This window comes from Coturnix japonica, chromosome 9 (assembly GCF_001577835.2).
Source record: "Coturnix japonica isolate 7356 chromosome 9, Coturnix japonica 2.1, whole genome shotgun sequence".
NCBI lineage: Eukaryota > Metazoa > Chordata > Aves > Galliformes > Phasianidae > Coturnix > Coturnix japonica.
The window spans coordinates 14,928,117-14,955,791 of record NC_029524.1 but is presented as its reverse complement, the minus strand read 5'-3'; the positions used below and the strand labels follow the sequence as shown (position 1 = coordinate 14,955,791).

The 27,675-nt window shown below is 37.2% G+C and overlaps 1 long non-coding RNA gene across 13 annotated transcripts in view; it reads left to right on the top strand.

The window, feature by feature from the left end:
* Positions 1–27,675, top strand: part of LOC107318221 — a 228,497-nt gene that overhangs the window by 70,462 nt on the left and 130,360 nt on the right. The window lies entirely within an intron of this gene.

The following is a 27,675-nucleotide window of genomic DNA, read 5'->3' as shown; positions in this document are numbered from 1 at the left end:
TGAGCATCAGGTTAAAATTAATTGACCCTTGGCACTGTAAGGTTAAAAGTGTGTAATTAAGGTCCTATTACATAATGTTCTTTTAAGCAGCAGCAAAATGACAGGAAGCTATATCAAACCTGAATGCTATCTGTAGCATTAATGGAGGTGAACATACCATTCACTCTATTAAAATTAAATTCTGGAAATATTTCCGCGTGCATATATTATTTCAGAAGCAAATTTTGCACAGTAATTGTATCATGAGTAAATTTCTGTTTTTAACAATCACATCATTATTATAACTATTATAACTATTTATAGCTTGTTTTAACAGCAAGATAATACTCAAACTGACAGATTAAGTTACAGTGCAACTGCTGCTGCACAGCTTTCTTTTAAGGAAAATCTTTTTCTGAAACCCTTTGCAGAGTCGGTTGACATTATTTGTGACAAACAGAGGATCATAATGCAACAGCAGAAGTATGTTGGTAGCTAAAATCTTAGTGCATCTTGAGAATTGGTAAAATGAAATATGGCAGGAAAGCTATTTAATGTTGTAACCTTTCATCCTCTTGGATTCAGTATCGTGGTGACTGGTGAAGGGAATTACTTTTGTAAGCAAAAGGAGTCTGGGTTGGTGGGTGCAACTTCTGCAGAGCATATCAGGCTGATTTCCAGCAATACATCCCACAGGATGTATTTTCCTTTTAATTTATCATTTGTTTCTTTTGTGAGGGATGGAGGGGGATAAAGAACATCAACAAATACCTTTCTGTAAATGTTTGCCCCAAGGAGAAGTAGGAGGGTGATTATTTAATTCTGCAAGACAAACTCTAAAACCTTCCCAGAGCATCAGCATTTGGCCGGCTGTAGAACAGGTGACAACTCTGGACTCTAAATTTGTTTCCATGAGCTCCAACCGTACTGTGAATGGGAACGCACAGTAATACCTGGGAAACTGGTGAAGCCTGAGACAGCTCCTGGAATTCGGAAAAGTTCTGAATATAGAAAAGGGTGCAGTGGACTTGTTTAGGGTGAAGGGTAGTATATTATAGAAGTTTCATCAAGCAAAACCATAGCCTTTTGTCTGTATGATATTTTCATTTTGCTGTGCTTTTCTGCAACTTTGAGAGGATGAGATGCTGGAGGAGAACAATTATAATGAGTAACTTTAAAACAAAGATAAAGGAAGGAAAATGCCTGATCTGCATAGGAAGAATCTATCAAATTTGGAGCCTGACTTCTCAGTTGAAAGTACTCATAATCACTGAAATGGCTGAAACTCTCTGGACTTTGACAACAAAATTGCTTCTTGTACCCATCAATCTGGTTAAATTGGATTCTGGTAGATGCACATGGGTGCGTATTTGTATATCCTTCTCAAGCATGCACCACTTAACTGACCTAACACCTATTCCTCTCATGCTTCTTTGTTCAATTCCTTGTTTTCTTTTTTTCTTTTTTTTCTCCTTCTCTTCCTCAAGTATTTCTTTTTTTTCTTTTTTTTTTTTCCCTTTTTTCCTTTTTTTTTTTTTTTTCCCCTCAATGGATGAAGGAGAGGAAACGTCCCTGTCAGTGTGAAACATGTGCTATGCTTTTTGGACTCCTAAAAATAGCAGGAGATGGAGCTGCATTTTAAACATCCAGAAGTAGGCTCTTGAGATCATCAATCTTCCAAAGAAATGGGGATTTATCAGATATGTGAAGCTTGGAACAAGCCAGTTGAGAAACTGCCAAAACATTAAATCATAGAGAACTAGAAATAGGCTGACTGCAGGCTGGAGGATTTCCTCTGTTATGGTGAAAAATATTTACATGTAATTTAAAGCTTCTGTTTTCATAAAGACAAGAATATTTTTTCCTCTGAAGTCTGCATAGCTGTAAGTATACCTAGGATTTAAAAAAAAAAGGCAGTTTGGGATAGAGAAAACAAAGTGAGGAGAATGACTGACAGAGACTTGGCAAATAAAGGAACATCTGCTGAAGGTAATGCATTGGTTTGGAGGCTGCTTTTTTTTCCTAAACTTAACTGCTGTGGTGCTGTGAAATCAGCAGATATTGTGCTGTAACCACCATGTTAAAAAATTCAGCTTATGCCGTTCTGTTAAAACAAGAGTGACTGGTGGCTGAGAGGAGAGAGCTGCTTTTTGTGATTCCCAGCGGATTGGTTCAAAGGTGGGGAAGCCAAGTGCCAGTACTCAAAACTTTGTGATGTTTGTAGCTTTTTGTTATTACTACAAAGTCTGCAGAAACTTTGGTGCCCTTGCATACAAGCAGTACAGTGATTTCAAAAGTATCCGATGATATACATACTTGAATAGTGTTTCTCATTTCCTCTGTTGTAAAGCATTCTTAGTTCAGGAGAAGTAGCTTGTCTGAAAGTACTGATGAGCTGTGACTAGGCATGTGAAAAATACTGATTTATCATGGTTTGTCAAAGAAACCTGCCTGGTGATTGTCTTCAGTCTTATGCACTAAACAAGAATAATGCACAGGAGCAGCATGTTGCAGCCGCTGCATCTCGGCAGCTATTTAGGAGACTTGTTGTCTATTAGTCTATTCATTTTACATGGGTGCCTCTCAATCAAACGCAGAAATAGGAATATTGTACAGTTCAAACTGACAGATATAATGTTTGCTTATTTTGTGTGTCAGAAGCTGTTCAGTGAATGATATTAGGCTAAGTTCTTGCTTCACTATATGTTACAACATTCTCTGAAGGGCAGTTCCTCTCTATGGATCTCTTGATCTGAGGGGTGCTTTTACCAGACATCACTGTCTAAAAGGAAATGGCAGCCAACCACGGGGCAGCCAGAGATGAATATGGGAGAAGTTTAATGCTTCTGTGCAGACTGATAACACAGAGTAAATTGTATCTGCTGTGCATGAAGGCAGGTACAAAAGTACTGTCGGTGAAGTGCACCACTCTGAAGTTTAGTTACTAAGCAGGAATGTACTGTTGGCGTGGCTCTAGTTCATGGCTTACAGTGAGAACTGTAAGTAAGTGTATTTCATTCTGTGCCACAATGAGAACCAAAACTCATTTGGATTTTGGATAGTTCTGTTAATAATATAGACAGCATCAAACAAAAAAATATCTCCTCAGAAGTATGAGCTGGGGGAATTACATTAATCTCCTGAACTGGAACTGCAGAGGTTTAGAAAGCTTAAATCAAGGGCATCCAAGTTTTGCCCAACTGAGGGCTGTGCTGGCATCTAGTCTGGGGCTCGAGGGCTGCATCTAATTGATTCTGGACTGCCTGCTCTCTAATGCAGCACTGCAGCTAACCATGATAAGCACAAAATTAGAGTAAAGCATTCCTGATACCTGCACTTCAGATTTATTTTCATATTGAAATGACTATGTATATATCACAAAGCATCATTATTTTTCTTTTCACCTTTCAGTGGGTTTTAATGTCTAGTGATTTCAGGAAACGCTAGCTCGATTCAAGCTTGTTTCTGTGTCAACAGTCCCTGTATTCAAAAATGATGTGATTTAATCGAACCTGTCCCCATTGGTTCACTAACAGAACCTGCTTGGAAACATGAAGGGTTGGTTTCTCATGACCAACACTGACAATGCATGAAGTAACATGTCACAGGTAACTAATAACAGATTAACAGAAAAGCTAGCTTTAGTTTTCAGCTTTATGTTTAGTAAGTTCTTTTCTATTTATTTTTTACTAGAAGTAAAAGATTGCAATGGTAAGATCACATGAAATAATCTTGTGATTGTGATATAGTAGCATACATTGAACTCGGCTCTGGGACTCCTGTGTTGAACCTGAGTTTTCACAAAGAAAAATACACTGAAACAAAAGTACCCTTTTCTTCCTGGGGTGATTTTCCTGCCATTTACTTGTTCAGATCTATACAACCATTTGAATAATTTCCAAATCGTTGTGTTCAAATAACAGAGCTAAAGTAACAAATTCAGACAGTAGGACGAGCTTCTCTTTTCCATCTTTAACGTAGTCATTTGTGCCTTAACCTTATTTTAAGACTAAAGTGTATTTCTTACTAACTTAGGTATGAATTTGTAACTAAAGGTTAGACTTTGGATATTCAGTGTATTCTCCAGAAGTCCCACATACCACTTATACATGTATCTCAGAAAATGCCCATTAAATGCATTAGCAAGTAAATCAGTAAATAAACTTGTTTGATTCATAAGAGTAATATGGATTCTTCAGGGTTCCAACCAGGATTTTATTGCAGATTTCTTTAAATAATGTGTCTGTACAGGCATTTACACCATCCACCATTCTGCCTATTGTATGTGCACACATGTTGAGGATTGTTGCAACATTTTTTATATGATTTTTATATTAAGTGGAAAATATAGGTACGATAAATATTACAGTGAAGCTTGGGTGTGGAGTAGGAGAGCAATAAAGATAAATTTACTGAAGTAATCCCATAGACAGTAATGTTTTTTTTTTGTTGTTGTTGTTTTCTTTTTTTTGGGGGGGGGGATGGGGAGTGAAGGAGGTATGCATCAAATTGCCATTTTAAATAAAGGGATTATTTGAATGGATGGGTGGGGAAACATTTATGTTATTTTAAACAGATGAAAGTTGCTGTATGTGCAGGTGGATTACCAAAGGTATCCCTCTTCTGAAGGCCATCTGGGAAGTTAGTTTAGCTCTATTGAGGTTTAAGACTCCTTCTTTCATCACAACCACATGCCAAGACAATAAGTAATTGAACTGCATGTTTTGCCTTTTTAAAAAGGTGTAATCGTCTTCTGAAGTGTGGAAAGATGTTTAGCAGGATCTTTCTAATTTATCTGTCATCACACCATGCAGGCGAGGTTCCAAGCCGAGACGGCTGTCTCTCTTTATCATCTCCTTTTGATGAACACCTGTTTCTGATGTATGAATGTGTATCTGCTGAGACACAAAATTGAAATAATTTTAACAGTATACGAATAATTAAGAATATTTTTTAAGGTCCACCTGTTCAAAATGTTTTTTCTACCTTATATGTTACATGTTTAGCAATTATGATTGCACCTACTTATATTTTTTTCAGTAGCATTTTGATATAAAAAATGAAATTATTTAAAATTTAAAAAATAATTCAGAAATTTGAAAATAAAAATAATTTAAAGTTGTATTCAGGCATATGTTACAGTTTATGTACTGCTCTATAACATAGCTATTAAAAGAACAATTGCCATCTGTTAAATTAATATGTGACCGTTCCATTTTCAAGCTTAGAACATGAAAATAGATTAGTGAAATCTCCAATATCTATGTAGTTTTACTCTCCCTTGTAAGTTTTTCATTCACTGAGGATATTGGAGAGCAACATTCATGGTAACTCAGAGTTTACCAGGCTAGTTGTTGATTCTTCACCTCTTTTCAGTGTTTTAGACGAATTGTCTAATATTTCAAGAAATGTCCTATTTATTTCTACTCCTTTCTTATATTTTTATTGCTACTGATTATCATATAACCTTTTATAGAAGGTTATTCAATTGCTTAGGAGAACAATAGAGTAAAATTAATTATCAACTGTAACAAACACCATAAGTGGTAGGTAAGGGGGTTAAGTACAAGTATACACCTTTCTTCTATTTGTCAAGCTCACATCACTTTAGCAGACTGAGAAAACTTTGCTCAACTGGTTTTGCTCTAAGCCTGTGACGTGTTCTGTATTTTATGTGAAAGCTGAAATAAAATCTCTCCTGCCATGTTGTAGTTCAGCTGTTATAACTAGTCTCTCCATCTTTCCTTTAAAATTTGAAATTCTTCTGGTTATTTACTGTATCTATGAAAGAAGATATATGTAGGAGCTGCCCTGGAAGGAAAATATCCAATAGCTAATTTTAAGAAAAAATAAAACACCTTAAATACATATTAAAAATTGAAACGCATATGGTTTTCTCTTTGAAATGACTAGACCACCTCTAAATTTGCATGCATTTCAGCATCTTAGAAACAAAACAAATTGCATGATATGCGATCAAATGCTAAGATTTTATTTTCATAGTAACAAGAGCAGTGAAGCTGAATAAGAGACTGTTTGTCTACCAGAAAATGAAAATATATAGAATAGAATAAAATTACTGAATTAATAGGAAAGCAATTTGGATACAGCATGTTCTACAGAAACATGCAGAAAAAGGAGGGCTGTATATATTTTCTTCTTGATATGTCTGTATTCCTTCATGCTATTCTACATTTTTAAGATTTCCCTTAAAAATGTATTTCTATGGTTTTTTTCCTCCTATTGTAGTGATACAGATGTCACAGTGCAGACAGACACCTTGTCATGTTGAATTTAGTCTTGCGGAAAGGTTTCTCTAGACAAACAATAACAGCAGCAAAAGTGGGACTGCCATGTTCCTACATCACATTCTCTACAATGAGCGCTTCACAGTCTACTTGCAACCATTTACAGTCAAACCTAATTAAATATAGGCACGTTTTACTTTCAACTAAAAGCAAACAACCCATGTATAATGGTTGTATTGTTAACTTTGATAACGGTACAAACTGTGAAGGATGAGGTTCCAGCAACAGAGTTAAGTCAGTGTTGTTCTATGTATATAAGTTTTGGATTTGATTTGTTTAGCAGTTGAGCTAGAAATTAGAAAGAAAGGTTTTGAAAATGTTAGGATCTTATATTGACTCCCTTTCCAGGTCTTTTCCTACATGTTTCCTTGACAAACTTGAATGGTAAAACTTGAAATTGTTTTGGTACCTTTTCTTTGCCTTGCTTCCATTTTTTACATTTAAATAATAAGTGAATTATTCAGAGATCTGGCTTGTTTGAAACAGTGTATGTATGTGCCTTAAGTGTGTGTGTGTATAAATTGTACACACGGTGTGTGTCCTTTAAATAAGGGGATTATGCTGAAATGTTGATGCTTTTTGGATAGATGAAGAAAAAGTCTCAGAAAATGATAGTAGTAGATAGTCTCAATCAGTGCTTCAGTTGTCTATTAAAACTTTGCATGGTAAAAGCTATACCATAATATCTAAACCTGAATAAGTTTGATCAGTGCTTTTGAGGAAAATTTCATTTGTCACTTAAGATAATAAGTGCACACTCTCTACTTATGTAAGGGAACATGAAGTGAGTACACAGATGAAGATGCTTGTTCCACTGAATCTGTGTGATCTCTGAGGTGAGCAAGTGGAGTTAAAATGAAGAGTGAAAACTGGCACTGACATAGAGTCTACCTTGTTGTTTCTGGGGTCTTCTGCTCCACAGGTTTTCGGTACTTTCTTCTCTAGCCTTATATTTCCATTTCCTTCTCTAATATTTCCATTGTAATTGTCATTTCGTCAGACATACCTATAAAATGTGCTCTAACTTATTAGAGTAATTGAGGTAATGTTCCATTTCCAACTCACGTGGTCATGCAAGGCTAAGCTTCAGTAACAAATTCTGTAAAGCTGAAGATCTAAATATAGTATGCTCTTGGGACAGTTTTAATTCAGAAGTGTAAGGATCATCAGGAAGCTTATAAATGCTACTAAAACTTATAAAGAATTCATTATGATAATTATTAGTATTTTATATTGTACTGATACCTGAAGCTCTAGCTGTTTGCTAGAGCCCCATTTTATGAAACATAAGGTCTTTTCCAACCTTTATGATTCTATAAGGTATGTAGAGAAGAGAAAGATAGACCCTGACCTGAAGAACTTATAGTCAAAGTAGAATCATGAACAGAGGGAGAATGAGGGAGTCAGAAGTCTTTCATTAGAGTGATTGAGAAAAATGATGCATTTGGGGAGGTGTCAAAGGGGAGGCATTAAGAGATACTGGAGATACCCGGTGGAGTTAGAAGAATGGTTTAAAGTAGGGAGAAAAAGGCAACCTTGAACTTATTTCTGAGAAAAGCTTTTATAGTAAACCTTTGAGCACAATGAAATTCAGTGGACGCCAAGTCTAAGCAGTTGAACTAAGGACACTGTCTTTCATAAGAGTCATCTGCTCATTATTCTTTGCTGAATTGTTTAGTACAAGACCAAGATTGCAGAGTAGATGAACATTTCCATTTTGTCATGACAGTGACAAAAATACACATACACACACACACAATCCCTATGCTTTCAGTAAGGCTAAATATTCTGTTTAGAATTGTATATAAGCTACAGCTATCCTGTGTGGATGCTGATGAATCCTGATTTGGATTTCCGGCCGTTGTTTTGTATTGATTCATGGAACACACTTACAATGTATCGTCATTTATGGGTTTTGGTGTTTCAGTAGTGTTCAAGTGAAAAGAGATAAAAACTGTAAATTCAGTTTTTGAGTTATAAAATTCCAAACCATCAAAAAAACGTATGCAAATGTTAAAGGAAATATACTTTCCCCAAACCTTTGGGAAAAGACGTAATTGTGAAGTAGCTTAATGACTGTTTACTTTGGATTAGTTTGTACCTTATGTGTAAGTATGGGATACCTCTAGTAGGCTCTCCAGAAATTGGTGTGATACTGGTTCTTTCCACCTTCTCTTGAGAGAATCTGGCAGAAATCCATCATATATAAAGATATTCAAAACAAGTGGGCATTTACAAAAGAAAGGAGGTGCGTAACCACAGTGTTGCTCCTTTGTGCAATGGGTGGACTGCAGGCATTCCCAGAGGTTGAGAGCTCCTCAACCTCCTCACAGAATTGACTTGTTGAGTTTGCTCTTTTTTCTGATATGGCCACTGTAGTATGTATGAGGATCTAACAGGATCAGAAAAACATTTTGGAACTGAGGCCATGCATGCATTTTCCTACCATTTAAACTTGCTTGACTGAGTAAGTGTGGATTATTCAGTATGCGAGATCCAAAATGCTGTAAACTGGCAGGTATCTTTATTACTGGAACAGGCTAAATGTTTTCTCCCAGTCAGAAGAAGGAAAACCACCCAGATTTCAGTTAAACACTGTCAGAAAATAATTACATATCACATTGTGTGGTATAGTAGTATGGAAGTATTTACTTCTGTTCAGTAGGATAATATGCAGTGATTTGAAACTCTACGTCTGATTATTTTTATTTTATTTTTATTTTTATTTTTTTAACTTTCTAGAATAAAATGTGTGGATCTACACTCTTCACTGAGATTACAGGATGACATATGAACTCTTTATTCAGTTACCATTTTTCAGAGCGCTCAGTAGACTTGTGGGTTCCTTTTAATACTGGTCTTTCTGAAATTGCAAAGGAGTTGTTTGAATACAGATAAGACATAACACTTAACCCAGCCATGTGTTATCTAGCTTGTTCTCCCTTATCTCTAACATATAGAGAATCTATATCAAAACATCTCCAGCACTGAAATGCAGACCTGGGACTGCTCAACTTGTTATTGGAATTCTTCCTAGATTTTTGGACATTACAAACTTAATGCTTGCTGTGTTGTTGAGAGCTAATGTTCTCTGAGTTTTCTTGTTAGAATCCCAGAAGCACCTGGGTTACTGAATTTCTCCAGGCTTTGTAGTGTATCTTTTGGGTAGTCTTAGTAATTACACTGATATTTTCTAGTTTGAACTCATCATGAAGTGTAATCTGAAATTGTCAGAAAAATCCCAAGACTCAGGAGGGTGTGGTGGATTTTCGTCATTGTATTGTGGAAATCAATTCCAGTTTAAACAAAACAAATCCTCTAAAGCTAGAGAAATAATCATTAACTCCTTTGTGGTATAGGATTTCTTTGGTTTAGAAAATATCATCTCCTATTGTCCCTTCTGTAGGGTTTCAAGAGGGCAGAAACGTGCATGGTACTTGCTCTGCCACCTTCAACTTTGACTGAGGGAGGCAAGGGAAATGCTTAGAGCAGAGTCATGGGAGGGCAAAGTTTTAAATAAAAATTGCATTACAACACAATGCAACTCTTCAGGAGTATGTATCCTGTATAATACAATCCCTGTCCCTGAAATCTTCAAGGTGACCTCCCACTTGTGCTGGAAAAAAATTGTTGGGAAGGACCACCCGGCTAGGAACTGGAGCTGTAAGTGTTGCCTTGTAGGTCTGCAGAGTTCAGGAATGTCCCTGTTTAGATTGTCTTTGTATTTTTTGTTTTAATTGTTCTCTCAGCTCTGAATTAAAAAAAAAAAAAAAAAAAAAGAACAATAATAGAGCTGTGTGAGATTGAAATATATGAATCCATAATAATTTCCCTCGGCTTTCAGGAAAGCAAAAGAGTAAATATCAAACCGCTCAGAATTGGAGATCTCTAAGTCTTCTGTCTCTTCTGACCCTTTTTAATTCTTGTCTTACAATGTAGGTGCCACGTTGCTACAAAGCAGCATTTAAAGTGATCTGAGAACTATTGTGGAGGTTGTGGGTCATGAGCTACAGAGAGCTACTTTGAGGCCAGCAATTGTTCACTCTCCCTTTCTGTCTCCTAATTTTATTTCTTTTTTGTTGTTGTTTTTTCTACATGTTTTGGTGTCTTTTGTACAGTAAGTTTGCTCAAGGTTTACAGCTACAAGTTTTCTCACTTGCTCTTATTTCAGACTTAAATAAAAATATAGAACGTGGTGTTAAACAAAACTTTAAAAATTCTACTGTGGAAGTATTTCAAGAAAAGTTGTTTCACAGGCTCGTGTTCCAATAGAAAGTTTAATATTTTAATCTCATTAATGGCCAATCTAAAGTACTTCATGGTAATTTTTTGTGTGCGTAAGATAAGAAGAAAGGAGAAAAACTAAATGCTTCCTGCAGTCACATTAATGTCAGACTTCCTGTTATAGTTCACAGTGTTTTCAGTACAACCTGAACAACAGCAAACATGCCTGTTGAAATCTATGCTCTCTTCTGAAATGTGTTAGCTTTGGTGTTTCCTCAGTTTAAATACTACGTACCTCACTGTATTTTTTGCATTTAAAGGAAGTCAGATTCTCTTCCTTCTGCCTTCAATACAGTCAGCATCTCTTTAATTTTTTCCGATAATATTGCAGTACTTCAGTACTCATTTTAAAGATGGATGGATTTTTTTCTCATAAAGAAGAACATTGTGGGGTAAAAAAAACCTGCTGGATGTGATTTCAAAAAATGTCAAAATATGTCAAACGCAGAAACCACTCAAGGGTTTCATTAACTGAAGCTTTGGTGATAAGTGTCATCTTGTCAAAGACCCACCCATCTCTCCCAATACATTACCAAATGTACTAATTTCCTTGCTGAGCTTGATGTTTATTGTATAGCTGAAATTGAAAATGGTCGGTAATGGAGTGAGCTTCAATCCAAGACCAATTCTGAATCTAAATTACTTGCTTCTTTCAATAGCATTGACAGAGGAGAGCTTTGTGCACCTTGTACCTAATCAACCCTTACTGTGACCCTAAATTCAGCAGTCTTCAGAGATTAATAATAAAATCCTCAGTTCAAACAAGTATTTGCCCTGAACAAGTTGGCCATTTCTTATGCTGAAAATGAAAGGAAGTGACATTTTTTAAAGCTCTGCATGTTGTGGACCCTCACTAATTTTTGATCTTTGACCTATAGAGGCAGTTTTATTAATAGAAATCCCATGTAGGCTTTTGAAGTATGTGTTCTTAAAGAAAGCATGGTTTTGAGGGAATATTTTTAATTTTTCTCTATTTTAAAGTACAAATTGATTGGTGACTTCTGTTTCCAGGTATAAAATATATACTGGAGAGTTGGGTCTTTTTGGTCCAAAACCAAGTATACATATGTAGAAGTCCAAATAGGTAAAGGTAACACAGTAAGAAAAGGGTTGGTAATTTCAATATAATTCTTTCCTTGATAATAAAAACTCTTTCAAGCTGGTGATGAACCCACTCCAGAAGTTTTCACCACAATGTAAATGTTCAAGAGCTGTTGATCATGGGCTTTGCTTTCTCTCTCCTGAAGGTGCTTCAGGTCACTGTACTTCCTTGCTAGTTTGGAATCTGAATCTAAATATTTTGAGACAAATGGGAAAAAAATGGTTCTGCTAAAATCACAGGTTAGACTTTAGTGGGAAATGATTATTGAAACTTATCGAGGTGACAGAAATTTCCTTTTGTTTAGAAACTTTCCGTTTTAGTGCAGAAGATCATGACGTGGTCCTTTAGTAGCTGCAGAGTGCAGGTTGTGGGTGGTCAAGGTGGCAGTAATTTCTGACTGATTTCGGTCAAAACCAGGAGTATGAGGAAAGGGATAGCTTTACATTGCTACAATACAATTAAGTACGCTGTTTCTTTCAGTAGAGGGCATCAGTGAGATATGTGATATAACTCTTTGGAATGCATTTGCTAATTGGGTGGGAAAAGTAAGTGAAATCCAAGATACTGTTAATCTGTTTGCATCAGCTGATGGGTTTGTCAGTGAAGCTGTACAGGACACTGTTCACCTTGCATTTGTAAAACTCTTCATTTTCCCCATATTTTTTTCTGACTGGTTCTTTGCTTGTGGCCCTTGGCTGTGCATCCTTCCCACGTCTCTTGGAGCGATTGGTTGGAGTTGTATTGTGAAGCACAGTCCCAATTCCTTTAGAGATCATAAAGAGCTGGTTTCAGGGCAATCAATCTGTGGACCTAATGAGCCATGTAACCATGATAAACAAGTTTTTGCTGTAAAACCAATGCAACAAGAGTAACATCATAGCTAGAACAAGTTAGAGTGGCTGGCTTTTGCTAATGTTCTTCCTCTGAAAAAATCAGTGATTGTGGATTCTGTAGATGTTTGGATAGCAAAAGTGAGTGCAGACAGAATAGCCTTTGCATCCTGGAATGTCCTTTTCTTGATTTTTACTGTCAGTCTTGTCAAGACCTTGGAAAAAGTCAGAGGCTTTTGATCCCTAACTTATGTGTCAGGATGCATTTGGTGGTTTATTTGCCCTGGGCTTGGAGACACCACTGAGATGACACCAAGAAATTTGTATTTGTTTTACATTAACAGTCTGTGTCCTCACTGCCTTGAAATTTGTATTCACAGTTTTTGGACCTGTTTCTAAAATTTATGTTGCCATAAACTAAATGCAAGTCTATCCATTCTCATTTTACCATGGATAGATCTAATGTTAACAAAGGGATGTTGAATAATGCTGAACTTTGTCACTGTCAAATGCCGCAGTGCACAGCCAGTATTTTTCTTCAAGGCTTATTTGCTGAGTATTTAGAGTATTGCTGCCACATGTTTTCTTCCTGAAGCTGCAGAGTGCTTTATGCTCATCTACCTTATCTTAACATACAGGGGAATCCTCTGATTGCCCAGCTTTTTTTCTCAAGGACTATTCATGCCTCATTCACTCACTGCATTCCTATTGCTCTTTTAAGTGATAGTTAAGAAATCCATACCTTCTTCAAATCACTTCTGAATGCCAGATGTATGTCTTTTAAAAACTGCTCTGCAGTAAAACAAAATATTAATTGCAAGATCCTTTGGGAGTAGTCTTGAGAACTGGTCATTCTTACACCAATTTCATTTGATCAACCTCAGTATGTTAGCAGCTGGCCTATGGATTGTTGGAGCCTAGGTGAAATACTTCAAATAGTCTTTGTGATGATGGTATCAATTTCTCATCCATGTGTCCTAGCCAAAACTTCATTCTGTTCTATGGCTGAACTTATGCTGGGATTTTTCTTATGTTTTGTTATTTTTGAGCTAATTTGCTGAAAATATGTCTTGATTCTCACCCTGATGTGCTTACAGACCAAAGCACTGACGCTTATTGAACCTTGGATGAGACACAGCCAAGAAATTACCAGTTATCTTCCACACAAATTAGTTGTAACTCCTTTCAGTGCACTGTAACAACACTTAAATTCAGCTTAGCCCTGCACATAGTATGTATTTTATTGAAATCTATGGTGAGTATCAGTTAACAGGCTACAACAGGTGGTAGTAATAGAGCTAATTTTCATGATGTAAAATCAGTTAGCAGACCATCAGAATGGATTTTACTATCCAATAACTGATTGTTTCATCAATTATTTGTCTGAGCAACAGTTGTAACTGGCTAATAGATGTCACGGTCAATTTCTAGCATAAAGCTCATAACAAAAATGTGTCAGGCACTAAACTAGATTCATTAAACTGATGCAAGGAGACTGAAAATCTTACAAGATTTACTCATATTTCTTCTTCTCTAATGTTATTAGATAACTCGGGTTATTGACCTCCCTAGGTTTGGGAACAATCTACCTTTAGTCTGTAGCTGGTTGTCATTTGAGCCAGTAGGCTGCACTTCTGCAGTGTATTTTGGGGATATTATAAGTGGGGAATGCTAATTTAATGGTAGGCTGATGTGATGGGCAGATATAAAAGCTTCACAGAGCCCTGTTATTAAAAAAAAAAGGACAACTTTATGCCACACCTACAGATTTGAACAACTTTGCTTTAATTTGTTGCATATTTTTATTTTCAAAGTGAACTTCTTTTAATTCTTGTGGTTTTCATGTGCATTTCAATTTTTACCCATTATGTTTCATCTCATGCCAAGGCACTGGAAAGGTAGAAAAGAATGAAAACAGAATGTGTGTATTTTTAAAATCCTGAATCTAGATAGCTGAGCTGTGTGCTTCCTGTTAAAAGCAGTTCATCATCCCTGGAGTCCATGGCTAGCTACAAAATGAAGTGGTTATTAGCAGCTCCTCAGTTTCAGTAGCTCATATTATTTCCAAGTAGATCTTCCTGAGCAGTTGTCACATGTTCTTCACTGTCCTCTTCATGGAGCAATAGATGTTTCTGCGTGCATATTATGTATCAAGTTTAGTTGTCTTGATTTTGTACAAAGCTGTGATAGATGACAGTGTTCCAGAAGAACCTGAAGTTTTGGAGGTAATGTGAGAACACTGGAAATCATGAATTGAACTTACTTCCACCAGACCTGAACCTGGGAGAATTCACATTCATTTTTGGAAACATGTAAGTGGAATTCCTTACCTCAAATCACAAAGGTTATTGCTTAATTACAAGAGTAACAAAATAAAAGTAATGGAAAATGCTTTCTGGGATAAACAGCTGGGAACAACTGAGTCCTCAAAGATATTCTTTATTGCCTTATCCCAGCTTTAGATAATAAAACTTTGCTTCTGTCCCTCATGTTTTCTCTGTAACAGAACTGCAAAAACAAAATTAGACTCAGCAGGCCAACACCATATCTGGCATCAATATTCAGATGCTAAAAAATGAAGTGATATCTTGAAGTAATTTTTCTTACTCTTCTTGGTCACACTGCACTGAGGGTAGGATAATATTTTTCCCCAGTCCATGGTATAAACCTACAAATACCACTTGGATTCCCTTGGATACCTCTGACCTTTTCTAAAGATGCAGATTATCCAAAGAGTGGGGAGGTGTGAATGTTTTAAAATGAACCCAAAGCTACTGTTAGGGGAATCTGTCAAACAACACTTCCGGAGTAAAGGTGATGTCAGGGGACACAGATGTGATACTGCAGCACCCAGGTGGTTGTTGCAAATTGTATTCCTCTTCTGCAGGTGCTGTGGCACAGCACTTCTGAATCTGTTACAAAACATATTTTCTGGTTCTTTCAATTGAATGATCTCTGATGACATTTCTAAGACTTTATTTCCACTGAAGTGTCTTACTGTAGTTTTGTCAAAAGAGGTGAGACTTCATACGTGTGTGTTACGCTGTAAAATCGGTGTGTAGAAAGTTGATTGTCTTTAGATACTCATTACCAAATGTCAAAGAGGAAGTGCTGCAAATCAAACAGCATGAGGGAGTTTGAATCAGATGCTTTGTATGCAGCGAATATCCAGGAGCTCTATTGACAGGAACTAATCTTTATTCCAGCAGACATTATTAGAGGGAACCGAAAATATTATACTCACGAGAAAATTGGCTTCTGGTGCTTCATGGCCATACCCAGTCTCACTGAGACACAATCTGAAAATTTAATGCTCTTGTCCTATTAGGACCTTTTCTTTTGTCAGAGGTCAGACGCACACCTCCTGCAATTATAGATGTTGTTGAGGAATAAAGTCCACTCCCTGAATCTGCTTTTAAATGTGCTGCTGTAGAAAGTACCAGTAGGAGCTCCCAAGCATCAGGAGGATGAGAAGCGACTGATCAGATGCATGCTGACTATATACTCCCAAAGAGTATGTAACCTGTCTGTCCATTGGCTCAGCAGAAATGCCAGTGTATCTTTCATCCAGCCTTTATATTGAATTCATTTTATAGAATTGACCAGAAAAACTTGTTAATTCAGAAGGAATTCCTGAAAGTTAACTGTTAAATACATACAAGGTTGTGATTGACTTTTAACTAAATTAGTTTTCTGTATGTACTTTCCAGACTGCATTAACATTAAGCAGAGCAAATGTTCATGGGTTAGTTCTGTAAAACCTCACTTAATTATTTAAAATACGTTTAGAGAATTTGAAAGTCAGGATTTTCTTATGTGTTGTGTAGATAGTTATCTCACAGAGGTTAAGCTGTTCACACTGTATGTGCAGAAGTCTAAACTAATATTTTTCTTCTGTTCCGGGATTAATTCACTTTCACTTTACCTGGTGTGATGTAGACTCCTTCTTGTTATACAATGGAATATTTTAAACGTTTGAACTCTGCTCTCACATTCACAAAACACTACATGGCAGGTGTAGCACACTGTTCAGCTGCGCAGTTTGGTAAGGCAGTGCTCTCCTTGCTGATTAAATAGAATGCCATTGTCAGATTGCTTAGATGTGAGGGACTCTTGTGGAATGCTTTCACACTGTTTGGAATGTAGGACTTCTAGGAAGGTGTTCAGAGAAAATATCAAAGTTTCCTGTAACTACGACTTTTTTTTTTATCAATCTTCCCTTCTTAGATTCTTGACTTTATCCTCGTACTTGGGTAGGCAGCACAACTGAAGTCAGTGAGTGTCACAATCCCTGTATGCTCTGGCATTCAGGAGACTCTGGGTTGAGGAGAAGAGCAGAACCTCAAGGCACTGCAGTGCCTGCATCTAGGGGAAGGAACCAGTGTCACAGAATCAGCTCTTACAGATGATTCTGTGGGTGCTGTTGAATGCGGTGACTAATCTTAACAATAATATTACAATAACAGCGTAGAATAAAGTTAGGGCAGAAAATACATTTCTTGTAAATTTTCTCTATTTTATAGTCACCTTGGTTTAATAAATGTTGCAGTGATGAGGCTCTGGGCAGTTAAGGGTTCTAAGCTTCTGTGAAACTGTAGAGTCAGGCTCAAAAGAAGTGATAATGTTTTGACAAATAATGGTTGCTCAACTTTTAGAAGTGACGTTTCACAATGTTGCAAAGTTGTGTATCAATAAATGGACTGTAGAAAGAATATGTTAAATGTACACAATGTGTTTACCATGATCGTGTTAACCTTATTGTTACTGGAGCTACTGATTAATTCTCTTATCAGGTAGATATTCATACGCAGCTGCCTGTTAATTTTGTGAGGTTAGTGCTCAGCTATTGTTATGCCATACATCAATCTCACTGCTGGAAAACACAAAAAGAAGTTGTGGGGCAGGGGGCAGGAAGCAGGTTAAGAACCCATAAAGCCTGCATTCACAGTGTCACGCATTGACAGTTGTGGGACCTATGACATTTTCATATCCCAATTTAGATAGTGTCCTCTCTATCCTATCAGAATGTTATGTTACTCCAGAAAGGTACAGTGTGAAAATAGAAAATGTGAGTAATGGAGTAAGTTCACATAACGAAAAGTGACATAAGTCTCACTGTGTTGCTCCTCTGGTCCTATGACTAATGTGTGCTGATCCACTGTGTTAGAACATCTTTGACTCACGCTTATTTCATGGTTCAGAAGGGCTCCAGTCTATTTGTGGAGATACTCCTTTTTATCAACTCATTTTATGTTGTTATCTGACAAAAGGGATCATGTATGGTATTAAATCCATCAGTTTTATGCTCTTGGGGTTGGTGTTTATACCTGATGCTTCTGGGAACAGATGTGCCTTAGTGTACAACCATGTTATGTCGGCTGTGCTTTGCAAAGTCATCACATTCAAGGAGAATTCAGCCCATCCATGCGATGTGTTCTAATGTTCATAGCCACCCAAAACCTGTTATTGTCAATGAGTGCACTGAATGTATTTTGTTGTTCTTTTATTATTATTATTATTTATCTTCTTGCTTTTTTATTTTACACAAATTTGCAAAATCAAATAATGAATCCAAGTCTTAAGTTCTGAATTTCTTACTTCGGAGTTTATTTTCTTTTATAGGATGTGATAACACGGAACAACCACTTGGTCTGTAGCTTCTGAAATCCTTAAACTAGACCCTTACACATGCTTACTACTGCAGCTCCTCTGACTTAAGTAGAGTTAATATACTGCAGCTATTCATGTAACAATATTCAAATTCCTAAGTGAAATGGTTTCTTGTTTAAAAACTATGGCATGTGTTAGGAAACCAGCATTTTGATTAACCGATGCAAACTACTACAGAATCTCAGCATACAAATTTCCTTTATTTATTTATTTTTTAATGTAATGTTGTTTTAATAACATTGCCACACTCTGGAGTAGGGAGGAGGAAAGAAAGAAAAATTTGGAAGTATAAATAGAATGGCCATAGTGAGCACTGTATGCATACAGCATATGTATTTTTTCTTTTTAGCCCTGCTTTTGTAAACATTACTGGTTGGGAATTAATTTTATGCTTCTTAATGCTAGTCCACAGTGCTTCAATTCTAACAACAATTTGAATGAGATTTTTATGGGAAAAAGAAGGAAGATTTACCCAGTTCTCATCTTGGAGGTTACAGTATGTTTAAACAGATATATTTTCTTTTAGTCTAACCTTGTCTGGAAGATATAGGAAAACTAATTTGCCTTATTTACATATGGCACAATCTATCCAGTATTCAAGGGTTTGTCAGAAACAGGAACATTGTGCATTTCCATGGTAACAGATGGCATGCTGACAGTATCTGGCTCGTTGCAGCTTCGTCTAGGCAGGCCAGCAATTAATCAGCCATCTACATGCACAAAATTCTTTGTGAGTGAATGGCACTGCTCCTCTGTAGTGCTGCCTGTGCTTTTACAATTTTTGTATTCCTGCAGGGCAAAGTACTTTTTTGTCTCTTACGCTCATTTTCAGTAGCTTCCAAAAAAAAAAAAAAAGCCACAGTAAAGAATATGAAAATGGAAACAAGTCTGTACATAATTTAGAAAATACGTTATTTCTTCAGCATATAAAATGTGTGGGGCTCTTGTTTTTATTCCAGTGCTTTCCTTGTTTCCTCTCTCTCCCTACTATTTCTAGGCTTTCTGTGCCATGTGCTTCATTCAACCTATTTGACAGTCGAGGTTTTTGCAAACAGGTAACTCTCCAGAGGTGTGCAGAAATGGAGCGGTCATCTGCATGGCTGGGCTACGAGCACTGGGGTTAAGGAGAGCTTTAAGCAACACTCTAAAGACATCTCGTTGCCTTTTTATACAATGGCATCTTATATCTCACCATGCTGCCCCGCTGGCAGCTGCGTTGCACCAGCAGGGTTGGGGAACTAGCTGTGTCCTTACATTGTGACTGATCTTCTTCATAATTAGTGCAAGATTTATTTTATCAGAGATAATCTGTCTCTGTTTGAATGTGCTGTGGGAGAAAAGAAACTCCTTGGGGTGTTTTCTCATTCCTCATGTATCTGCCTAAGGCAGAGCTGAGTTAGAGCTTTGCTACTGCTATTCACAGGTGTAGTTTCTATTGACAGCTCTTCATATCCAGCTGCATAAGAGCATCCTTCTCCCTTCATCTTTGGAGAGATCCTCCATGAATTTTCTTTTGCAGGATGATATTGTCACAACTGCTGCTTTACAAAGTTCTCAGGGGAGAATCAGTATTCCTATTTTGGATTTCAGAGTTTTGGGATGTGAGACTTAGGGTTAGGGTTTCTATTGGTAAAACCATCTGGTGGTTGAAAAAGTACCAAGCTTAAAATATTGGTAGGATAGAGTGGGGTCTGTGAATCTTGTTAGTTTTTTCTTTAATCTCTGAAAAAAGTGAAAGATTTATCTCTGAGATGAGGCTATTTGTTGAATAGGATAAGTATTCTTTTCATGCTAGCATGTAGGCAGCCAAAGAAATGGTGAGCTTTGCTTTTCATGCAGAACTCATTTATTCAATTAGAGCAGTTTTAAGAAGAAATTTGTTTCTTAAGAATTTACTTCTTGGCATAGCTGGATCTCTGAGCTCTAAGTGCCACTGAGAGAAATATCAGCTAGCAAAAACATTGGCCTTAGTTGCAACAAAGTTCTTGCTATGTGACCTGAAATGATTAGAAGGAATATTCCAGGCAAATTTTGCTTCCAAATCCATTAATTTTTGGTTGAGTTATAGATGTCCAAGCTCAGTTCTAAAGAAGCCACGCTGCATGTTATTTTAATGGTGAGGTAGTCAACTTTCTTTAGTCTTCATTAATCTTTTGTACCTGTTTGTTATTTCTTGTCAAGGGGTCTTAATGATGGCTATGGGCTTAGTCACTGCATGTTTCTGTTATGTTTGTTATGTTATCTGTTATGTTTCTGCCCTAACTGGTCCCTGAATCCAAAGAAAATTTACGAGAGCTGTAGCTATCAAGGCATTGTGAACGTTTCATTCTAGGTGTTTCTTGCTTCAAACTTGCTACTGTCATTTGTGGTAAATTCGGATGTCATATTTGAGGATAAGGGATAAATTTGGATGCCATCTTTTTAGGGTTCTTTACATTTTTAAATCTAAAATTTCCAAGCCTCCTGCTCCTCCTACTTTAGACTTCATTTATCCCAGTAGGAAGGAAGGGTTTCCTTGGCAGTCGGCTTGGCTGGGGGAAGACATGGGGGTTGATTTTGCTGTATGTGGCCAATTATGTTGACCTTTATGATGGCAGGCCTGGAATCTCGAGTTTTCCTCCTATTTAGGACTCCTTCACAGCAGCATAATGCATTGCTGCCATGTCAGTTTGTGGTCTAATATTTTTACAACCCAGCAATGCACATTTGGAGATTGTGATTAGCATCCTTAATTCCTAGAAAAAAAATGTAAAAGCCTTGTTAGAACTAGAAAGCTGAAGTCTAAAATAGTCCACCTGCTGTTCTAAAGAGTATTATTTTAGTGCCCTGGGGACATGCAAAGTTGTAACCTACTGATGTCAGGATTAGATTTTACAGAGCTGTTTTAGTATAAGTGTTTTTGATAACTTGGCTGAGCTTTTTCTATTCGTTTCTGTTTGCTGTTTCTTAAAAACAGCATCCTAAGGTCCTTGGAGATGGTAGCTGATAAAATGGATGATGCCCAATTTCTTTTTCACCACAGGATATAGATCCTGTGATAGAAAGTAGATTAAGACAATTATCAACTAGTCACAAGAAGAAAATAGTTTTCCTGGAATTACTGTTTTAAGTTGAATTTTATTCTCTTTCCAGTTCTGTGGTTAATGAATGTGGTGGAATTGCTTTTCTCATATGTCTGAATTTAACAGTGACTTTGTCATAAAAAACAATAATGTAAACATACACAGATTTGTTTCTAGTAACAGGAATATTTATGCTACTTGTTTTAATCGGCTTGATTGATAGTGTTGAAGCAGAGATGATTGTTCAGTGTTCAGTAATGCTTAGATTCACAACTGCTATTGCAACAAAAATCCCACCATCATCCAGAGTTGAATCAGTGTTCAGATAAGATCTCTAAATGTGTGAACTACATTCCCCCTGCAGTGTGCGATCGTTAGAACTGAACTGGGTGGCGTAAGCATCTGTGGGGTTAGCAGGGAACCATTCCCAGCCTTAGTGATGGTAAACTGCCAATGTTCTTCTGTTCAGCAAGAAATGTAAATTGAACTTCCTTTCCCTACTTGTGGTTATTAAAGTCTCTGTAGCTAACCGTGTTTTACCTAAAATCTTCCTTCTCTCCTCACCTTTAATCTCTTTGTAATAACTTTTCTTATTTTCTGAAAAAAATGTTATTTTTTCTTAAAGTTGGAATACAAAGTTGGAACAAAAAAGTTTGTGGACAGTCACAGATGACTGCTGCTATGAAGAACTTATGGGTTAAGATGGAACCTGTCTGTATGGAGTATTATTTCCTTGTAGTGATGTTTGTTATTTTCTTGATGTTGAGAAAGCTGCTCATGTATATGGCCCTTAGACTCGCTGCTAAAAGATGAAAGCACTCTTGCTGCCCTGAGGTGAGCCATTGGCAGTACTTCCAACCATCCCTCTAACTGCCAGCTTGCAGGAAGAGACAAGTTTCCTACTGCTGTCTTAGCAGAAGGGTGACATTTTAGAGGATGCCTCCCAAGTTTCGGAACTTAAGTCTCACAAGATTTGTTTTCTACTTGAAAAGAAGAGTGATATTTTGAGCTACTGTTCTTCACTGATTTAAGATTTTTACTCTCCTTTCAGCCATACAAAGGTAGGTGAGCCTGTTATTTCACTTGCCTTCTGAAAGTAGTCACAGAAAACAGACACCAGGTGTTGAATCCTGGCGAAACCAAATTTGCTTACCATGTCCCTCAGTCACGTACCTCACTGCAAGTAGGGGCTCAGCTGATGTTCTTTTTCCTCATGCAGAACAGCTAATAAAATATTACACGGTCTTAGGGAAGAATCTTAATGATCTCAATTTGTCAGAGTGCTTAATTGAGAGCCTGTGAATTTGACCTGTTGACGGATGATGAGGAAGCTTATCAGTGTGTCCCTATTAAGGCTAAAATATTTAATGTTTTCTTAATCAATTATCAATGCAGACAATGCTGCTATGGATGATCAATTAATAAAATGTGTATTAAATCCCTAAAAACAAATTTCTAAGTGTTGAAAAATGACTGATTAATAGCAGACTCCTACTAAATGTTAAGGAAACAAAATGTACAGGATTTTTTGGCACTAAAAGAAAATTACAGGTAACTTGGGATGAAATGATAATTAGAACAGCAAGTGGTGCTGTGATGGAGCAAATTAAATCCTTTAGGTATCTTGTGGTTATTTTGGATGAATCTCTACTTTCTCTTAATCACTTGGATTATATTGTTCAGAGAGTAAACTTGTGATTGGGGGATTAATGCACGTATAATTTCACTCTGGATGCCAAGAGAATTGTAGCTCTCAATAGTAAATATTGTCAATTACTTATTCTGGTTTTATAATTTACATTTCAGCTTCCTGATAAGTTCTGATTCTAATCCTGTCAATACATGGTATTTTTTTGTGTGTTTATATGTTTAGCTTAATATGAAAAAACATCGTATCTTCTCTTTTGAGAGAACGGGGAGCAGGAGTCCCAAAGATACCTGGTGTTCAGCTCACAGCTCCTGCAGACTCCATTGGGAGCCTCCTAGGGTTCTTCCCTAATCTCTATGGTGCTATACTCTTTCTCATCCCTCTTCACAACAGCGAAGAAAAATTAGGTTTTCTATCACAGGGATCACAACCACCTGCAAAGGCTTAAGAGCCTGTGCCAGTGCTGTCTAATACATACTCTTATATCTGCCACTGGATGAGGAGGTGAGAAAACCACTGGTCAGCGAAATATCTATCTTTGTTTTCTTACAAGGCAGGATACTTAAGGATGAGCCTGGCTTTAGATATATATTTAATCCCATTTTAATCAACGTGGTTAACGACAGATACGTGCTGAAGTGCCTAATTGATTATCAGTGTGGAGAGAGATAGACAGATTTAGAAATAGATATAGAATGGATCTGTTTGTTGGGTTTTTATTATTTTCTTTCTCTGTTGCCTTAAAGCTTTCTCAGTGATGGTAATAAAAAGGCAAAATAGGAAGATACCGCAACAAACAGAAGCTCAGGAACATGTTAAACACCCTCATGTCTGTCAAGAGTTTCGAGACTTTTTGGTGCCATTCGGATTCGCTCAGTAAAATGTTTTGCAATGATTATTTTGTAGAAAAATACTGGGAATAATGATGGGCTAAAAATAGCCACACAACAAGCAATGAAATGTACTATACCTCTCCAAATCCTGGGACAGTGCTAATGGGTCAGGTAATGCTGAGTACTCTTGAATTAAGTGGATGAGTCAGTAGGGGAAATGCTGGCAAGCTGTCGACATTAAAAACCAAAATAGAACAAAGGCGTGGGGCAGGGGCCGCAGTCTAACAGTTTTTATGTGACTTTCAGTTACTTAACAGTTAGCGGCTCTAATCTCAGTGCAGACCAGACTCATTCCAAAAAAGCCACTACTGCAAATTTAGGATTCTTCCATATCCGGGCTGTGGTGATTTTCACATCTATGTTTCGTTTCACCCTATGAAAGAGAATTGGAAAAAAAAACAAACCTCTAAACATCTATATAGTTTGTTCTTTTTTTCTTAAATGAATCAGTCTTGCCAAGGCTGAGTTTTGTGTTTGTTTACTCATATTTTCAAGGCTTAAATAAAAGAGCACTTATTCAGTCTACCATCAACACATTGCTGTGGTGTAAGGGGGAGGGAAGGGAACCCTCAGCATATATGGAGAATATATAAAGATCTGAATCACATGGGTGTTCTTTTATTTGCAACCATCATTTATTTTCTATTTAAAAACAAATTAAATAGGAAATGAAAGAAAACATAATACAGATCTGGTTTTCTCTGGTTGAGAAAATGGTAATTAAAATAGTGAACATCTGCATGACAGGATATTTCTAAAAAAGGAACTATTTCTTGATTGTTACATATTTTGATTTTTACAGAAATGCAGGGAATTTAGGACCTCAGCAACCACTGAATCTGTGTAAGATCTGGATGCCTAATTGTCTTTTGTGCCTCTCTGGAAATTACCCACGTGGTCTCCATGTTTCTGGTGAAGGTGTTACTGCCATTCAGGGAACCCAAACTCACCAGTATGAAAGCTGCTGATATTCCCCGTTGCAGCAAAAATCTTCCAGTGTGTTCTAACCGTAACAAAACATTTTACTGCATAACACACTACTGGGTGGGATGTGCATTTTTTGTTCTTGCGCAGAATCAGTTACAATGAGCACTGTTTGCAACTCTGTGATTAATGACTTCTGTCTCCAGTGCACTGTACAGCAGCACAACCATGTGTGAGAGTCCCATAATTCCCTGGAGACACGTTGTCGCAACGAGACACTTTTTCAGTTATTGTGTGGCTTTTTGCACTCTGTTTTGGTATGAACAGACAAATGTTTATTCCTTTTATACTGATTTTCTGCATACGCCTCATTATTCTAACTTACAACTGTGGGTATAGTTTTGCCCACAGTAAAACCAAACGGTAATACATACTGATAAAATAAGGTAAAACAAAGGCACCCCGAACTCTCTGGATGGGAAATGTTAAAATAGAAGCTGAATTGCACCAAATTCACATATTTTTTTAATTATTTTAAAATTTACAAGTGGTGTGTGTGTGTAGGGGAGGATAGTTTTGCAAAAGGCAACTGTTATCAAGGTGCTGAAATTAATTGGTTGCTTTAATTGAGGTAGATTACTAGCTAATGCTTTCTTGAATACAGTAATTCTCCTATTAAATTATCTTCGAATAATTACCTGAAATTTCTCAGCTGCAGGGACTGATGGCTATTTAATTGCACAGTGATGTTGCTATATAATTACTTAACAAGGTGTCCTTTAATAGTTTAATTCCCCTTTTCGAAGGGGAAAAAAAACCTACAGATACAACTTATATTTTTTAAGTGTTGTTTGTGATTTTACTCTGGTTTGTTTTTGAGGGTTTGGTTTATTGTTGTTTTCTTTTTTTGAGATAACTAAAGCTGAATCAGTAAAAGAAAGCTATTTGTTGACTAGCTTTTAAAAATAAGCCTTTTGCTTAAGCATGGATTTGGAATCAGAAGTGTTTTGAAACTCAGGAGTGTTGAGGCATCCCTTTGCTTTTATTAGATTTTTGAATTTTTATAGCACGTTTTACATTATGCTTGGAAAGAGACATTGGAATCTCAGGTCTTATATGTGAAGACTTAACTATATTTTTGCAGAGTTTTATGCTTAAGGAGTTGCCCAATTAATAGTCTTTGCTGAAGCAAAGCAGATTGACCAGGATTTTTTAGCCTATATTTATTTATCCTTGTTGCAAAGTGCAAGTCTTGCTGCTGGGTCCTACCAGATGGAGAAAGTGACTGGAGAAAACAGTTATTTGTTGATTTTCTTTTTAATCTGTGTATGTATAGATCTGGTGGACCTGCAGATTATTCCAAAAGATCAAGTTCTGAACAATAACAGTGGTGTGTTTAGAATATGAGGGCTTTTAAATTTCTCTTTTTAAGCAGTAGACGCACTGACCGGTGACCCCTAGTTGCATCTTCCACTCAGCTTCCATGCTGAGCCATGGAGGGGCCCATCCACGAACATCCCCACCTGGCAGCCTGGCAGTGCTGCTCAGAGGCTTGGGGCTTTCAATGTGGATCTGCCAAGTTCCATTCTGAACATCTTTCAGTGTGGAGGTGGAAGTCTTTACAAACAGGTTGATGAGACTATGCAGAGTACGTACAGAATGGTCAGTAACATGCATTGTGAACCACTTGAAAGAATTCCAAAATGCCTATTTGTATATGCCACTTTAAGGCCATCAGGGAACAATCAAGCTGGTATTGTAGAACTATGATCTGTCCACAGTGATTGGTTTTTGGACACATCTCCAAAGGATAAAAGCAACATACCAGGATTACAGTGCACGTAGCCCAGGCTGTCAGGAATGAAGGAAGCTGTGCTACAGGTGTTATCCCATGAATGTACAGTTCTTGATTCAGTCATTTAGGGTTATCTCCACCTTATCAGAAAGGATTAGCAAAATCTTTTTTTTTTTAATATGCCCGTCAGTCTTGAAAGCCTGATATGGAATATTCATCACCTGATTTTTCAGCAGTGTTTAACTTCACAAGATGGCCAGCGGAGTGTTCAAATCACACACTAAAGACTGGATTTTTTAATTACCATAAACTGATGCGGAGTTGTTGACTGGATGCAATTTTTGTCAATTTGCATAAATAAGGCTGAAAATTGCAAGACACTCTTGAGATATTTTCCCTAATGCTTCAGTAAGGGTGTAAGAAAACCATGAAAAGGAAAGAAATGTTTCAGCACAAATCAGTCCTTTTTCTTCTAACTTCTTAGCAGTTAATGTCAAACAGACAATCTTTTTTCCTTGGCCGTGAGCAGTTTGGGGCCTTTATCTTCTATGACCTAAAAAAATATGTGATCTTTGTGAAGTGCCACTTGTGCAGATGATGGTGGCCCAGGCCACAGGTGGGCCTACAGGAATTCATGCAGGAGATGAGCTCAAGGTGAGCACTTGGCTGCTGCTTGCAGGCAAACAGCTCTGGTTCTCTGTTACCAGGAAGCCCTGCAAGGCCCTGGATGCTCATCTCATCATCAGGTGTTTGCAGTAATACAGGGGAACAAAATGTATTTACAAAGGCCTGACATTAGGACTGGAGCCCAGTTCTGGTAGATTCCGTACCGTGGTTTGTTGTCCTGTCTAGACATAAGTAAAAGTTCCTGGGGCAAAACACTGCTATCCTGAAGCACCTTCAGCCTACTGGAGGTAGAAGGTGTCATATATAAATGGAAAGACTAATGGATGTATTACTAGTTGCTTCTCCAGAACATTTCCAAGTCTCCCAGAAGTCTCTTCTCTTGCTTTTTCATTTTTTTTTTCTCCTGCTTTTTTCCTTTGCTTTGACCTCCACTTGTTCTTCATCTTTCTTCCCTCATCCAAACCCTCCCTTTTCATTCCCCACCCTTTCGACTTCACTCCTCCCCTCACTCATTCTCTTCAGTGTTGCAGCAGTGGTAGTCAAAAGAAGAAAG